General features: G+C 39.7%; 1 protein-coding gene across 3 annotated transcripts in view; it reads left to right on the top strand.

Annotated features, from left to right (window-relative positions):
• LOC120540031 (serine/threonine-protein kinase 32C) overlaps window positions 1-16,685 on the top strand; it is a 422,829-nt gene that overhangs the window by 302,291 nt on the left and 103,853 nt on the right. The window contains exon 1 of one of the 3 annotated variants that reach the window (XM_039770499.1): window positions 15,124-15,205. The exons of the other annotated variants lie outside the window; for them this stretch is intronic. The gene's annotated coding sequence lies outside the window, so the exon portion shown is untranslated. Of the gene's footprint in view, window positions 1-15,123; window positions 15,206-16,685 lie in introns of those variants that run through there. 3 annotated transcript variants of the gene reach the window in all.

Here is a 16,685-nt window from a genome sequence, read left to right as displayed (position 1 = left end):
GCTAAGTCTGAGAATTTCTCAATAAACGACTCATTATGTTTTGAAAATCTATAGATGATCAATGCAAGAGACTGTGACAATCCTTCAATAACTACGCAAAGATACCCAAAAGATGTGAAAGTACCAAAACCAGCATCTTCACAGTTTAATTGGCTTGAGTAAATACTTGCTAAACCATTGCCTTTTTTGCCTTGAACAAAGCTGTAATTTGGAGGTGCTGCTGCTGCAATTAATACTGCTGCACCATCAGATCTGAGCCATGTTTCACTTAATGTAAGAAAACAGATTTTCCAATCACTGATAAGATTGTTAATGTAAAAAGTCTTGCTGATTAACGCTGTAATTTTTAGTAAAGCCAAATATAAGGCCTTGGAAGAGCAGGGCAGAATGGATGTGTTACAGCAGCTTGAAATGTTAAGTTATCCGTGTTAATGCCATTTTATGCAGATTTTGTATTTAATCTATAATCTGCTGTTATAGTTCTAATATAATGTACATCTATAGGTGAAACGGTAATTAAGTTATTTACATTTATTATAGTTATTATAGTGCTAATACAGTGCACATTTAAAGGTGAGCTAACTGCATAATTATCACTTCCTAACATGGCATTATAGAAAAAATCAGGACTAAAATTACATAGTCAAGAAAGTCAGATTACCTTCAAGATATTGTTGGAGATGACCCGGCACCAAATCTGTTTGGATGCAGACCATCTTGTTTTAAGAAATGTGGTCTCTCCCAGAAAAGATTCCAGTTGTCAATGAAACCAATGTTTTGTTTCTTGGAAAAGCCCCTTATCCATATATTCAAGGCCAGAACTAGGCAGTATACTAATACACAATCAACAGAATTTACTTCCAGTTTCAACAGATTCATACCTGTTTATCCATTTGGAAATTCTCAATTTCAAAAGTTAGACTGAACCAACAAGAATGAGCCAGATTTGTTTATGTAGTCAGACTCTTCATACCACACAACAAAATTAAGATAAAATTCATAAGTATTGGAACAGTAACAAACAACGAAAACAGTGTAAAAACAGTGTAAACATGTATACCAATAATGAAAATATAACACATTAGAATAACACTTTTCTCATTTTAATGCAATTTACATTTTCAATTTAACCTACACCGCATGAAACCAATGTCCAATAGACTGCTGTGCCAAGCACCCTGGGCTTTTTGCAAATTAAAAAACAAGAATATCTCACACTTTTTTTTAACTGAATAGTCTTGCCTGTGAATAAATATCACATTCTGTTTTGATTTATGTATGATTTAAATGTCTTTTTGTAAAGTTCTATCTTCTGTTTCTTTCCTATCTGATTATATAAATATAAAACTCTGGGACCCAGTTCCTATTTTGTTGCACAACATTGATACAATTCTTCAGTGTGGTTTCAGACAAAGTCACTTTGCCAAGTTTAGAGTTACTGAGCCTTCAAGAATATCAATATTTAATGTGATCCACATTGAAGGCAGTGTGGTGTACAGTACTGTATGTCCTCATATAATATTGTCTCTAAGAGCGTTATTTCTGTTTAGCATGTTAATTATTTAGGTTAAAATAGTGCCATCAGTGTGCCTTTGCTTTGATTTAATGTTGTTGTAGGCAGATTAGCAAAGATCTTCTGCAATTAAAGAAAATTTGTAGTAGTTTTACCATTTTACTCATGATAATGTACTACCATATAAGTCCTATGCAAAACCATGCTAAGTGCTGTCTCTAATATAATATTTCCAACTATAAATAACAGTTGTCATAAACAAAATGAATATTTATATTTTGGTGAATAAACTGTAGGGTGGAAATTTGCACCTAAATTGAACATGCATAGTGTGTACTTAAGTCCCTGATATAGCGAGCAGGATTGTTAAAGTGCTTTATTTGAATCAACTTTTGAAGCTTACTTTAAGTAAAGAAGAATTAGGCAATGGCGATGATGTTATTGACCTGCTCATCATACCATACAGAAATATTTGGATAAAATAAATGCACAATTATAACAATAACAGTATTTATGGGATTTTAAATTTCAAACCTTCCAGTAAAAATTTTATTGTTAATTTTGTTAATGCAGAAAAAAAAATCGGTAGACGGTCAATGGCTACTGAGGACATAAAACTGCTTTTGAGCTTATGTTAAATGTACTAATTAGTGCCATTCTTTTGCTTTTACAGCATGTTGCTTTATGTTTCTGGCTAAAACAAGTATAATTTTCAGAAAAAAATGATGATTTCTTGTAGATTTGAAAACAATGATTTATTCCTTGTTTCTTTTATCATATAAATAAGTTACCATGCCGTATTGTTTATTTTAATGGCAGATGACACAAAAAAAGTGCTCTAAATTATAAGCAGCATGTTCAGTATCCAGACGGTTCTGACAAGGGTGTACTGTGGAGTACAATGTACTTGCACCTTGCCTATACTCATTCCTGACCGGTCAAGCAATGTTTTGGTTGTATGAAATTTTCAGAGCCAGCACTGGCACTTTATCTGACTTGGCTTTTTGTTCCAGATGCTCTACTATAAGCCTCAAAGAGATATTGCTCCTTGGAGACAGCTCAAGTTTTGCCAACTCCAAACGTAATACAACAGCACATTTCATACTTTTTCCACAAGGAGTTACTTGAGTGTGGAATTGACCAAGTGTTAGTCTGGCTAAGATTTTGTGAAGATATTGATGTGTGTTGTGTAGTAAGCATATTATCTTAATATACTAATTGAAGTTTTAAATAGTTTTTTACCTGGAGAAAACCTACACAAACAGAAAATACAAATTCAACAGTGAGTAAACCAGGAAATGAACTCAGGTCCCTCGATCTATATGACAACAGTGCTAACTTCTACATCACCATGCCATCATGGTTTCCAGAAATTATTCACCCATTATTGAACCCACATAATTTAGTTTAGGTATTACAGGGACAGGAGCCAATATAGGAAGCATTAAGCACAGGACAAGATGCACACATCCTCAATTTACCAAACTAAAAATGTTCTTTAAATTTAATTACTTATCAATGAACTTGCTGTTAAATAAAAATCCTCACTAGCACAAGGGATCTGTGTCAACTGTCCTGGGATGCCTTCCAGAAAACTGCTTACAGATAATGAAAAGAAAGTAGTTTATTCTTTTCAAGGACTTGGTTGAGTGTAGAACTTAAAGAGAATATTGACTTAGCAATCAGTACCTTTAACTCTGACATCAAGATGGCATTTAATGTCATTAAAAAGAATACATCTGCCTTGTATACAAATATTTTGGTAAAATAGTTGACACACATTGTTTTTGATTACTTGTTGCCTTGGTAAAGAACAAATCTAATGCAAAAATAATAAAAATACTTTGCATGCAAAAATGCTTCCAAGCAGTAGTTTTTTATTGTGTTAAGCAGTAGACAATCTCATCCTGATATGATCCTTCTTCATCCTATTTACAAAAAGGTATAGTTGTGTTTATAAAGACAGAGAGAACACAATAATAATCTAAACAAATTCCTGAGAAAGTAAACATTTCGGCCATGAGGCCCAACATGATCTTGGCTACTCAACTTGGATTTTCAACTATATCCAGTGGTGCAGTGTGTGTCATATTATGCTTGTCATCCGTTTTAAGGTTTATCTCCAAGGCTAGGACGCATAACTTGGTTAAAGTGATGACAATAGTAAGTGCCACAGAAGTCATCATAGAGGAAGAAAGGTGTAAATGCTTAAAAAACATACGAACCCCAATGTTTGCCGTAATTGTTTTAAAGCAACAATAATGTTCTCATCAGTAACTCTTTAACAGGGGTTGCCACTTGAAAATAACATTTGCATAATGCGATTAATAGGGATTTGTGTACATTGGCAGGAAGATACAGTTTTGAGCCCTAAAGCTAACAGCCCTTTCTCCTTCAATGGTTTAACATTCCTTGTGTTCTAAAAGGCCTGAATTTTGTGGTCAGCATATACACTCTGGAGTATAATTGTTTTTGAGTTTTATAAGATAAGGAGGACAAAGTCACTTATGGCTTTAAAGGAGGATTTAATGATCAGCTCTAATAATAACTAGAACTTGATATAGGGACTTAAGAGTAGTGATGAGCGAACCCCACAGACTTTGCTTCACTAAAGTTCAGTCAGTGGGGAAGGAAGGATTTAACTAGTTTTGAGTATATTATAATGGTGCAGTGGTGTTTTATGTGACCCAGAGGGCTAATGAAGTATCAGCCAACTATGCTGGACCTATTATTTTTGCCAAAAATGTTATTTAATTTGTGAGACAGCAGTACAAAATGCTGTGCCACTATGCCTCAAACAACAAAAGAATTGAACAATAAGCCCAAACAAAATACGACAAACAGCCGCAAAACTATTAATAAGTAACAAAAATATACCACATTATGTTCAGAAAGTTCTAGTCTTGTGGCACACATTGGCTGTGCCATGAAGCTAATGCACCCACTCAAATGAAAATACTGCAATTTTTTTTTTTTTTTTTTAAAGTATGCAAGTACAAATCCAGCTAGATCGGGTTGTAAAATCAGTCACATGCAAAGCAGAATGGACATCGATCTTAGTACTAGTATGCATGCATGAAAGTTTTACATATGGCTTCTACAGTTCTGTGATATCACACTGGCCTCACAAAGCATTATCGGGTGCAGAGAAAGAAATGTTTCTCTAAGCCAAGCTACTTGACGATTTTCTAAGTAAACATCCATCCATCCATCCATTTTCTAACCCGCTGAATCCGAATACAGGGTCACGGGGGTCTGCTGGAGCCAATCCCAGCCAACACAGGGCACAAGGCAGGAACCAATCCTGGGCAGGGTGCCAACCCACCGCAGGACACACACAAACACACCCACACACCAAGCACACACTAGGGCCAATTTAGAATCACCAATCCACCTAACCTGCATGTCTTTGGATTGTGGGAGGAAACCGGAGTGCCCGGAGGAAACCCACGCAGACACGGGGAGAACATGCAAACTCCACGCAGGGAGGACCCGGGAAGCGAACCCAGGTCTCCTAACTGCGAGGCAGCAGCGCTACCACTGCGCCACCGTGCCGCCCCTAAGTAAACATTCCTTGATCAAATTTCACGAATGTCTCTGAACACGTACAAATCGGGTTACGACCAAAAAATTCGCCAGACTTTTGCATCTGTTTACAACCACACACTCGGTTGACGAACAAGCCAGTTTCCCTTCCATTCCGGTTCTTACACACCGATGATTTCTGCACGTGTTCAGTATCTCCCTGTACTGTACATTGTTCTCGGTGCATCATGCAGAGGGACTCTTCCTCAAAACTGTAACCTCCTCTCAACCCAGCTTCCTCCTATGGTATAGCGGGTCCATGGCTCCCGTCAAAAAGGCCAGTTTTCATAAATAATCACAGCACTCGCGATGCATTCTATGGTATAATTAACTATTTTTGTGCTTAAAAATCTTTAAAGAAAATAAATTTACATAGAGTTTGTACGGTCTGGAACAGATTAATTGTATTTACATACAATCCTATGGGGGAAATTACTTCGGGTCACGAACAAATCGGGTTAGGAGCAGAGTTTTGGAACGAATTATGGTCGTGACCCGAGGTTCCACTGTATAGTGAAATTCTTCCTGCAACAATCAACATGCCACACTTCACTACTTGGTATTAAAATACAAAACTTTACTGTATTTAATAGAAAACACAAATCATTTTACCTCATATACTCCTTGCACCAGTTTACGAGAGACTTTAGATGCCAAACGTCTTAATGGTATATATCCATCCATCCATCTGGGCCGGTTCTAGACAGGCATATATTAGGGGGCAGACAGAAATGTGAAGGGGGCACATGGTGGCGAGAAAGGGGTAGGGTGGTGGTGGGGATGCCCTAGATAATTTTTGTCATGTAATTGGATTGCACTTTGTCAGGTCTCTACCCTAAGACCTGTCCAACTTGGGTGTCCCACCTGAAGGCTAATCTTCTAATTAGTGTAGCTCTTAGGGTCACTGAGGCACGCAAACCTCCTGACCATGATAAGGTGGCAGTCCCTCAGGAGGAAAGCTGAAAAATCAAACAACAAAAAATAAAATATTCCTCATCAGATTATAACAACTAAAAACATGACATTTACCTTAATTGGATGGCCTATATCAAATAGATTCGAACCCAACAATAACACTTCTCACTATTGCCAATATTAACAAAACTAAAAAGGGTAGGCCAAGTTATAAAAAAAAAAAATAAATTCACCAAGTCTTGAAAAATAAAACTGAAAAATAAAATTAAAAAAATAAATAAAATAAAGAGTAAAATAAAATATCCATCCAGTTCTTTACAACGAACAACATAAAATTTATCTTAATTGGATGGCCTAATTCTCAAATAAATTTGCAAAATAAAGTAAGAATAAAATAAGACCTCTCAATATAGCCAATATTTACAAAACTAAAAAGGGTTGGCATAGTAATAATAATAAATAAAAAAAAATCACCAAGTCTTTTCCTACAATTCTCAAACTAATTTGTAGAACACAGCAGATTTAGAACAGAACATTTTAACTTTTTTTCTCCTTTTTTGTCTTTTTGTCTTGTTTTAAGCTTGTTTGTTTTGCAAGCAACTGAACTCTCTGTTTGCAACTGAACAGCTCCACTCTCTTTTCTCCTCAATCCACTCTACAACAACAGTTTCCCTTTGCAGAAACTCTTACAAATTCATCCGTATCCAACTTATTTGTTATGGACTTCTCATGGGCCAAGATCACCAAATTCCTCTTTCTTTTATGTAACATGGTGCAACGATAGGGGTTTAGGACCCGTGACAAAGTGGAGAAGAAACTCTCACACGATGCTGAAGACACACTAATTACCAGGGCTGTTACATACAATTTACTCCTTGTACTCCTGCAGGAGTTTACACACAGTGGACAGGTCTGTTTCCTTGGAACATTTGTTGAGCAGCATCTGTTTTGCCACAAGAACTTCATTTTTCAGACTTACAACATCTGCTACAGTGCCAGTCATCACAGCCAGAGGGTGCAACAGGGCGGGATCTCGAAATGTGCTAGATTTGGGTGCAAGACTAGATATGGCTCTCATCAGGTCAATATTCCTGTGTGAAAATTTAGTTTCCATTTCTGACATGGCCCTGTCAAGGATGTTGAGCAGGGATAATTTCAGAGACTGATGGGGGGAAATGGTAGGGTCACAAGAGTCTGTATGGCCCAAAGTTCAGAGCACAACACTTTGACCCAGGTGTTTGCTCATTATTCTCCTTCTCTTTGTTGGATGTGACTCATCCTCAGCAGGAGATGACACTCCCCAACAGTCATCCTCACGGGTGTTTTTTAAGGAGTCCAGTGCTACACTAACAACCTCAGAAGCACCTCCACAGATCAACTGACTGAGACTGTAGAATAGCATTTGCTGGTTTCAAGACACCAAGCACCCGCACTAGGAACTTTCCAATCTCAAGGAAGTGATGCCTCTTAATTGGCATAGCAGGCCTGATGCCTTGGTGCACAGGTCAACTGCAGCATCTCTGTCATCTCAGATAGGATACTAAGGATTTGTTCTTGATTGACAAGGTGCATCATGTTTATTGAGCACATAGTGGTGGTGAAAAAAGTTGTAGAGTGAACTAGATAGGCTAAAAAATCCTTTTGCACATGGCTCACTCTGCATGGCATGCACAACCACTAAGTGCAGTTGGTGGTTGTAGCAGTGGATGTATGGGACATATTTGCCAAACCTCTTTTGGAGCAGAGCTTGTACACCACCTCTAACCCCATCATAACACTGGTTAAGTATACTGTCAGCACTGTAGCCAGCATCAGAAAGGTGTAACAGTATCTCAGAGGTGATGTACTCTGCATCAAGTTGTTGCAAGTCGAGCAACCCAATAAAATACTCCTCTAGCATGGAATTTCTGACAAACCGTATTATCACAGGCTAATTTTCCACATTGCTCCTATCCCTGGTCCCATCACTTTTGAGGCAAAACCTTGCAGAATCAGCACTTTCATATTTTTTCCTGACCTCTCCAAGCACCATGTCAGCCAGTGTTTGGATAATTTCATTTTGGATATCTTTAGATGTTTATTTTACATTTTTTGGGATACCCTTAGCAATGCTTCCTAGCTTCTCATCCTTCTCTAAGGTATATTCCATCAGTTTTAGAAATATACCTGAAGTAATGTCATCATCATTACCCGCAGCATCATGTCTCAAGATTTCTGCAGTCCCACGGAGCCCCAACTCATTTACACAGAGAAACCTTATAGCACTACCAATACTCTTGACATAGTAGTGTTTTGTTTTTTTTTTTGTTTTATCAACTAACATTGAATCCACAGTCTCCCCTGTGGCCTCTCTGCTTTTATGCTCAGTCCAGATGGTTGAAGCATGCACATGGTTGTGGCAGGACACATGCATCTATAGTCCCTTGTCTCGATCAAGTGCTGCTTTCCAGTTGTTAAAACCAGTTATTATTTATTAATCTCAAGGGGAAATTCACATAATCCAGCAGCAGCATACTGATACAAAAAAAAATATATTAAATTAAAGAGTAATAAAAATGCAGGTAAAACCAGACAATAACTTTGAATAATGTTAACGTTTACCCCCTCAGGTGGAATTGAAAAGTCGCATAGTGTGGGGGAGAAACTATCTCCTCAGTCTGTCAGTGGAGCAGGACAGTAATTGTCGCTGAAGCTGCTCCTCTGCCTGGAGATGATACTGTTCAGTGGATGCAGTGGATTCTCCATGATTGACAGGAGCCTGCTCAGCGCCCGTCGCTCTGCCACGGACGTTAAACTGTCCAGCTTCATTCCTACAATAGAGCCTGCCTTCCTCACCAGTTTGTCCATGGGTGAGGCGTCCTTCTTCTTTATGCTGTCTCCCCAGCACACCACCGCGTAGAAGAGGGCACTCGCCACAACCGTCTGGTAGAACATCTGCAGCATCTTATTGCAGATATTGAAGGACGCCAACCTTCTAAGGAAGTATAGTCGGCTCTGACCTTTCTTACATAGAGCATCAGTATTGGCAGTTCAGTCGAATTTATCATCCAGCTGCACTCCCAGCTATTTATAGGACTGCACCCTCTGCACACAGACCCCTCTGATGATCACGGAGTCCATGAGGGGCCTGGGCCTCCTAAATTCCACCACCAGCTACTTGGTTTTGCTGGTGTTCAGGTGTAAGTGGTTTGAGTCGTACCATTTAACAAAGTCCTTGATTAGCTTCCTATACTCCTCCTCCTGCCCACTCCTGATGCAGCCCACGATAGCAGTGTCATCAGCGAACTTTTGCACGTGACAGGACTCCGAGTTGTATTGGAAGTCTGATGTATATAGGCTGAACAGGACCAGAGAAAGTACAGTCCCCTGCAGCGCTCCTGTGTTGCTGACCACAATGTTAGACCTGCAGTTCCCGAGACGCACATACTGAGGTCTGTCAGTAAGAGAGTCCACAATCCATGCCACCAGGTATGAATCTACTCCCATCTCTGTCAGCTTGCCCCTAAGGAGCAGAGGTTGGATGGTGTTGAATGCGCTAGAGAAGTCCAGAAACATAATACTTACTGCACCATGGCCTCTGTCCAAGTGGGAGAGGGATTGGTGTAGCATATAGATGATGGCATCCTCCGCTCCCACCTTCTCCTGGTATGCGAACTGCAGAGGGTTAAAAGGGTGCGGCGGACCTGTGGCCTCAGGTGGTGAAGCAGTAGATAGTTTTTACTAAAATCTCTGTGATTACATCAGTATATGAAACGAGAAAACTGTTGAGTGCAGAGTTGAAAGCTGGGGCAGGGCTTTGTGTTGGGGTCTGACAGACACCATTCCTCCAGTCGGCTCTATGCAGCAGATAGGCTCACAGTGGTGCTTGTGGGATAGAGAAAGAAACACTTCTGTACCAGACTGAATCTGTGAGAAGAACAATGGACTAGTCCCTCATTGACTGTACAAATATAAATGTATTTTTTAGTTGTTGTTAATTATGTCACGAGTCGCTTTGATTTTGACGACAGAGATTTGCTGGTTCCTCAAAGCCTCCCGCTGTCTACTCTGCCTATTGAGAAACCTGACACCGGGTCACTAACAGTGATTGGATGTTTAGCTGGGGGGAGGGTGAGTGGGGGATCTCTGCTGAGTGCTGTGTGAGCCTGCACACAAACAGAGCACGGAGGGAAAGAGCGAACAAGAGGTGAAACCTATCATCTCATTTGTGCCTTTTCCAGTGGACTTTTCAGTTACTGTAGTAAATCTTGTCCATATTCAGTTTGTGGATAATCTGTTATTTTCTTTCTCAACTTCTAAAAATTTGATTTAAGGGGGAAGAACGTTTGTTTAAGGGGGCATTGCCCCCTCTTGCCCCAGCATAGAGCCGGCCCCACCATCCATTATCCAGCCTGCAATATCCTAACTATAGGGTCACGTGGGTCTGCTGGAGCCATTCCCAGCCAACACAGGGCACAAGGCAGGAAACAAACCCCGAGCAGGGCGCCAGCCCACCACAGTGGTTTATATGTGGTAAGCAACTTAATAATATGTATTGTATGTAGTTCATCTTATGTCTATTTTATTTAAGTTTTCATTTTATCTTTTAATAAATTAGGCACAAAGTATTTGTTTTCTTTATGTGTGACTATAAAGTATTAAAAAAGAGGTTGTATGGTTGTAATGGCTTGTTGCCGCAATTAATAGTTTATATGAAGAAGACTAGTTCATCATTTATTCATTGTACAAAGCCCTAAGCTTTTAGAAGAAAGAGTCTGCAAAGCTACCTTTAAAAACTAGTACAGATGCACATACATAATACAAGCGTAATGATACTGAAGTATTTTATTTATTTTCTTTCTTATATATGAGTACACAAACAATGAAATTATCATGATGTATATAGAGAGTTTAAGAATTATTTCTCTTTTAATCAAAGATACAGTGTAATGCATTTTATTTTCATACAATAATATAAATCGTGAACTAGAGGTATCTAGTGTATAAACTTTAGATGAAGCTTTTCAGCATTTATTTGACCTAGAAACGGAGGCTTACTTTTCACAGCACCACTAAATTTGAAGGCTGAATACCCTTTCCTTCTTTAGGCAAATCCCAGTGGCCGCTTTTCTTTGACAGCAATTGATATCGTTTCTAACTAAAGCATAATCTGGGGATCGAAATGCTTTATAAAGTAACAAATCTCTTTACGACCTTGGCAAAACAATAATTCATTATAATGACAACTACTGTTACGAATAATCTAAAAGAAAATGCTAGAAGTGTTCAAATCCTGAAAAAAAAGTTTCAAACACAGAAGAGATCCTTCAATGTTAAAGTCAAATGCGAATTGATGTTTCCATAACCTATAGTAGCGAATAAAGGGCACAATAATGGATTAATCGCAAAATGATATTTATGTTGTAGAATGAAATCTAATGCTGAATGTGTAACAGTAATTTTAGACAATATACCCAGTCGGGTGTTGAAGGAATGTGCCAGCGAACTGGCCGGTGTCCTCACAGACATTTTTAATACATCTTTAAGCCAGTCAACCACCCTAAGGTGCTTCAAATCCACCACTTTCGTCCCGATAGCTAAGAAACCATCAGTGATGTGCCTGAATGATTACCATCTTATAGCACTTATTTTTATTATTATGGAGTGCTTTGAAAGGCTAGTCATGGCACGCATAAAGTCCAGTCTTCCTAGCACTCTGGATCCTTAAAATTTGCATATCAGACCAACAGGTCTGTTGAGTATGTTGTATCTTCTGCTCTACACTTTTCCCTAACACACCTGGATAAAAGAGATGATTATGTCAGAATGCTGTTCATTGCCTTCAGTTCAGCAATTAACACAATTCTTTCCCAGAAGACCATTGTGAAACTGATTGCATTAGGGCAGAACACCTCACTCTGTAATTGGATCTTGGACTTCATGACAGAGGCCACAGTCAGGTCAGATTGGGCACATCACTTCCAGCTCCATCATGTTGAGTAATGGAGCCCCTCAGCGGAGATGGGGCCATTCATGAATTGAATTGAGAATGCATGAATTGCATGTAGCAGAAGGGAAATGGAATTGGAATTAAATTGAAATGTCAGGAAACAGAATTGAATTCAAATAAATTCCACAAATTCCACTTTCTCAGATAATTTGAGTTGATTTGCTAAATAACCTACAGTACATTAAATATTAATGAATCCCATAAATCACAAACATATAAAAGAAATACAAGAGTAATGTATGTTTTATACAATATGCATGTTAATTTCATAAATCATTGTTATAAATAAAAAACAAAATATGTCTCACTCTTCACATTAATGCCCCAATAACATTTTATTAAGTTAGATTAAAACAATGTTTCCTAGAATTCCATGCAAGGTGAAGGTTTATGACCTATAAGTGTAAATGAAAGCCAATTAGAGCCCATGTTGAAGGTACGAGATTGGAGATTTCCTGTGTTTGATTGGAAAGATCTTGATTGACTTTTGATTGCTTTTTGTATATGGTCTTGGACTGTTTTAAGGATCTGATTTGTTTATAGACCCTGGTTTGCAATATTAACACATCAATTTGGAATCCCTATTAAACTGGAAATCACTGAGAAATCAGAAAATTTTGGGAAAACCTTTATCAAGTCAAGTCAAGTCAAGTTGGGGAGCATGCACCCACTACACATCGAAGCAGCTTGGGATCCCAGTTGGCAACCCCCCAGGCAGACACGCGGTCCAGTCCTACCCTCCGGAAATGACCCTCTATCTACCGCAGCCAGGTGTTACGTGGTGTTACCCCTTGGCCTGGTCCAGTCACTTGGGTCCCCAACAATGAGGATCTTATTTGCCGGATCACCCTTGGGGAAACGCGCCACATGGCCGTAGTGCCATAACTGACGCTTCCTCACAATGCCGGTAATGTGCCTCATTTGGGACTCCATGAGCAACCGCTCATTTGACACAAAGTCAAGCCAACGGTACCCAAGGATTTTCTGGAGAGACACAGTACCAAAGGAGTCCAATCTTCATCTTAGGTCACTGGATAGCGTCCATGTCTCACAACGATATAGTAAGACAGGAAGGACCAGAACTCTAAAGTCTTGGACCTTCATCCTTTTGCATAGATATTGGGAGTGCCACACACCCCTTTCCAGCGATCTCATGACCCCCCATGTTCTCCCAATCTGTCTACTGACTTCACTGGAAGAGTCACCAGAGACATGAATGTCACTGCCAAGGTCAACACTCTCTCCGCTAACAGACACACTGCTAATGGCTGTGCCCAAGAGGTCATTAAAGGCCTGGATCTTGATTTATATCCAGGACACTCACAAGCCCAGACACTCAGACTCCTCACTCAGTCTCTCGAGCGCCCTGCTCAGAGCCTCCATTAACTCCGCGAAGATCACAGCATCGTAAGCAAAGTCAAGATCTGTGAATCTTTCTTCACGAATGGATGCCCCACAGCCGCTGGACCCCATGACCTTGCCCAACACCCAGTCCATACAAGCATTGACCAGAGTGGGAGCAAGAACCCACTCCTGGCGAACCCCGGAATCAACTGGGAAAAATGCAGAGGTCCTGCCTTCACTCTGCACAGCACTCACAGTACCAGTGTACAGGCCAGCCATGATATCCAACAACCTCGAGGGGATCCTGCAAACCCTCAGGATGTCCCACAGGGCAGCTCAATTAACTGAGTCAAACGCTTTGCGAAAATCAACAAAGGCTGCAAAGAAACTCTGCCGATATTCGAATTTGCGCTCTATGAGAACCCTCAGTGCCAGGATTGGGTCGATGGTAGACTTCTTAGCCGTAAAACCAGGCTGTTCTGGTTGCTGGTAGGTAAGCAAGTGATCACGGATCCTATTGAGGACGACCTTAGCAAGAACCTTACCCGGCACCGAGAGCAGTGTTATCCTCCTGTAGTTGCTGCAATCCAGGAGATCACCCTTCCCTTTCCAGATAGGGACGACAAGTCCCATTTTCCACTCAGTTGGGATGATGCCAGTCTCTCAAATGGAAGCAAAAATTGCTTGCAATGCCAGGAGGGCAGCCTTACCACCAGCCTGGAGAAGTTCACCTGGGATAACACAGATCCCTGCACCCTTTCCCCGCCTTAGCTGGTTCACCACCTATGCAATCTCAGTGAGATTGGGTGGTTCACAGCTAATTGGAGGATCAACCTCAAGACCCATGGACCCAGAGATATCCATCGTCTTAGCCAGAGGATCAGCTTTGAACAACTGGTCAAAGTAGCCAGCCCAGCGGGTCACAACTGCAGTGTTATTCGTAAGGACCATTCCATCAGCTGCCCTGACTGCGACTCTCCGAGGAACAGATTCAGATGTGCGTAATGCTTTAATTCTCTGTAATCAAGAAGACCTTTATGAAAGAGCATTTTGGTGAACCAACTCCTACAACTTCAGGTTACCACAGAGTAGTCTGTAAGCAACTATTTTTCTTATGTTACTTGTTATTTGTAAGACACCATACAGTTCACATGTACTGTGTGTCCCAACATGTAATCCCAAATAAATGCTCAGAAACAGCAATACATATAATTCAGCAGCATTTCACTGAATTGAATTCCATTTCCTGAAACTCCAATTCCAATTAAGTTTCCTGTAGTTGTTGAATTCCAGTTACAATTCCATTACCGTGTTTGAATTGGAACTGTTAAGTTAATTCCTGAATAGACTAGACCCTGCTACATGCTCAGTCCTCTGCTCTTCACCCTGCTGACTCATGACTGCACAGTCACACACAGCTCTAGTTACATCATCAGGTTGCTGGTGACATGACTGTGCTAGGTTTGATAAGCAGAGATGATGAGTCAGCATATAGAGAGGAGGTGGAGCAACTGAACAAGGAGGTGGAGCAACTGAATTTGTCTCTCAACATTCACAATATTAATTGCTGACTTCAGGAAAAAAATGCTAACCACATAACAGGAGATTGCAAAGAGTGCCAAGGTCCTTAGTGTGCTCATAAGTGAGGATCTCACATGGACTAACAATACTACTTCCTTATCTAAAAAGGCCCAAGAGGAACCAGACTTTTTGAGCTGACTGATGTGGTCAAGCCTCCCATCTCCCATTCTCACCATGTTTTACATAGGCATCATTGACAGTGTTCTGACCAGCTGTACTTTTTTCTGGTACAGAAATTGCAGCATGTCTGATGACAAGAGACTGGAGAAAATAATAAGGTTAGTGATGAATATTATCTGGGTGCCTCTCCCTTCTCTGGATTACATGTTCTCCAAATGATGTATCTGCAAAGCCTTCTGAATTGTGCAGGACTCTTCTCACCCCTCTCATTAATTCTGGAAGAAGATACTGCAGCATCAGATCTATGAGGTTATGTGATAGCTCGCCCCACAAGGATGTCAAACTGCTCTACACAATGCGCAACTTCATGATTTTCCACCTTACCTTAACATCTTAGATTATGATCTCTCATTCCAGTTTATGCACAAATCACTTTATATCTATCGTGTCAGAGGATCTTTCATTGCACTGATCTGTAGAACCTGAGTTTAACCGGGTCTCTCTGTAATTGTGGCAGTTAATTGCACCAGCATACTGTATGTTTTTTTTTGTCTTTGTGAACACTACCTTGTCTTATTTGCACTATGTGTACACTGTTCGCCCTCAGCTTCATCATTTGTCATCATGTATACTTGTACCTGTATATGGTTGAGGTGACAGTAAAGTTTACTTTGACTACTTTTTCCCTTTTGCCAAGTGAGCAAAACTCATAGACTATATTTTTATACAGGTAAATTCTATAAGAAAAGGTTAATGTATGCAATATTTGCAAAATTCAACTAGCCATTGAATTTGGATTTGGGAGAGATGGGAGCATCTGGGCCCAGGAAACTATTACTTTTGGCCCATTGTGTTCTATGTTGTTATATTTTACATAATCTATGTAGTTAGCTTTAAGGTGCTGGAAAGCGGCACATGTTGGTCAAGCATGCAAATAGGAATTTACACCTGATGATAATTCAACAACAACAACAACAACATTTATTTATATAGCACATTTTCATACAAACAGTAGCTCAAAGTGCTTTACATATTAAAGAATAGAAAAATGAAAGACACAATTATAAAACAAAATAAATCAACATTAACATCGAATAAGAGTAAGGTTCAATGGCCAGGGCGGACAGAAAAAACAAAAAAACTCCAGACGGCTGGAGAAAAAATAAAATCTGTAGGGATTATAGACCATGAGACCGCCCAGTCCCCTCTGGGCATTCTACCTAACATAAATGAAACAGTCCTCTTTGGATTTAGGATTCTCACTGAAGGGCTTGATGATGATGATGATGGTCACGTAGACTTCTGCCTTTTAATCCGTCCATCATTGTTGGAGCATCATGAAGCTTTGAGTAGGTGGTGGTGGCACATGCCACCACCACAAAGAAACCGGAAAAAGAAACAGAAAAGAGAGTAGGGGTCAGTAGCGATTTTAGAGCCACCATGAATAGTTATTTTGAGGAGATTGAACATATAGAGTATCAGGATTAAGTTAAATTAAGATTAAAATGAAGTTACAAAAAGGCCAAGTTAAAGTAATGTGTTTTCAGCAGTGTTTTAAAGTGTTTTTCAGAACTGAGTTTATTACAGTACTTTAATTTTTTGTGTCAATCAAGAACTTTACATTTTTAAAAGAGCCAG

Source organism: Polypterus senegalus, chromosome 1 (genome assembly GCF_016835505.1).
Source record: "Polypterus senegalus isolate Bchr_013 chromosome 1, ASM1683550v1, whole genome shotgun sequence".
NCBI lineage: Eukaryota > Metazoa > Chordata > Cladistia > Polypteriformes > Polypteridae > Polypterus > Polypterus senegalus.
Note: the sequence above shows the minus strand (reverse complement) of the source record. Positions and strands in the feature narration are given on the sequence as shown.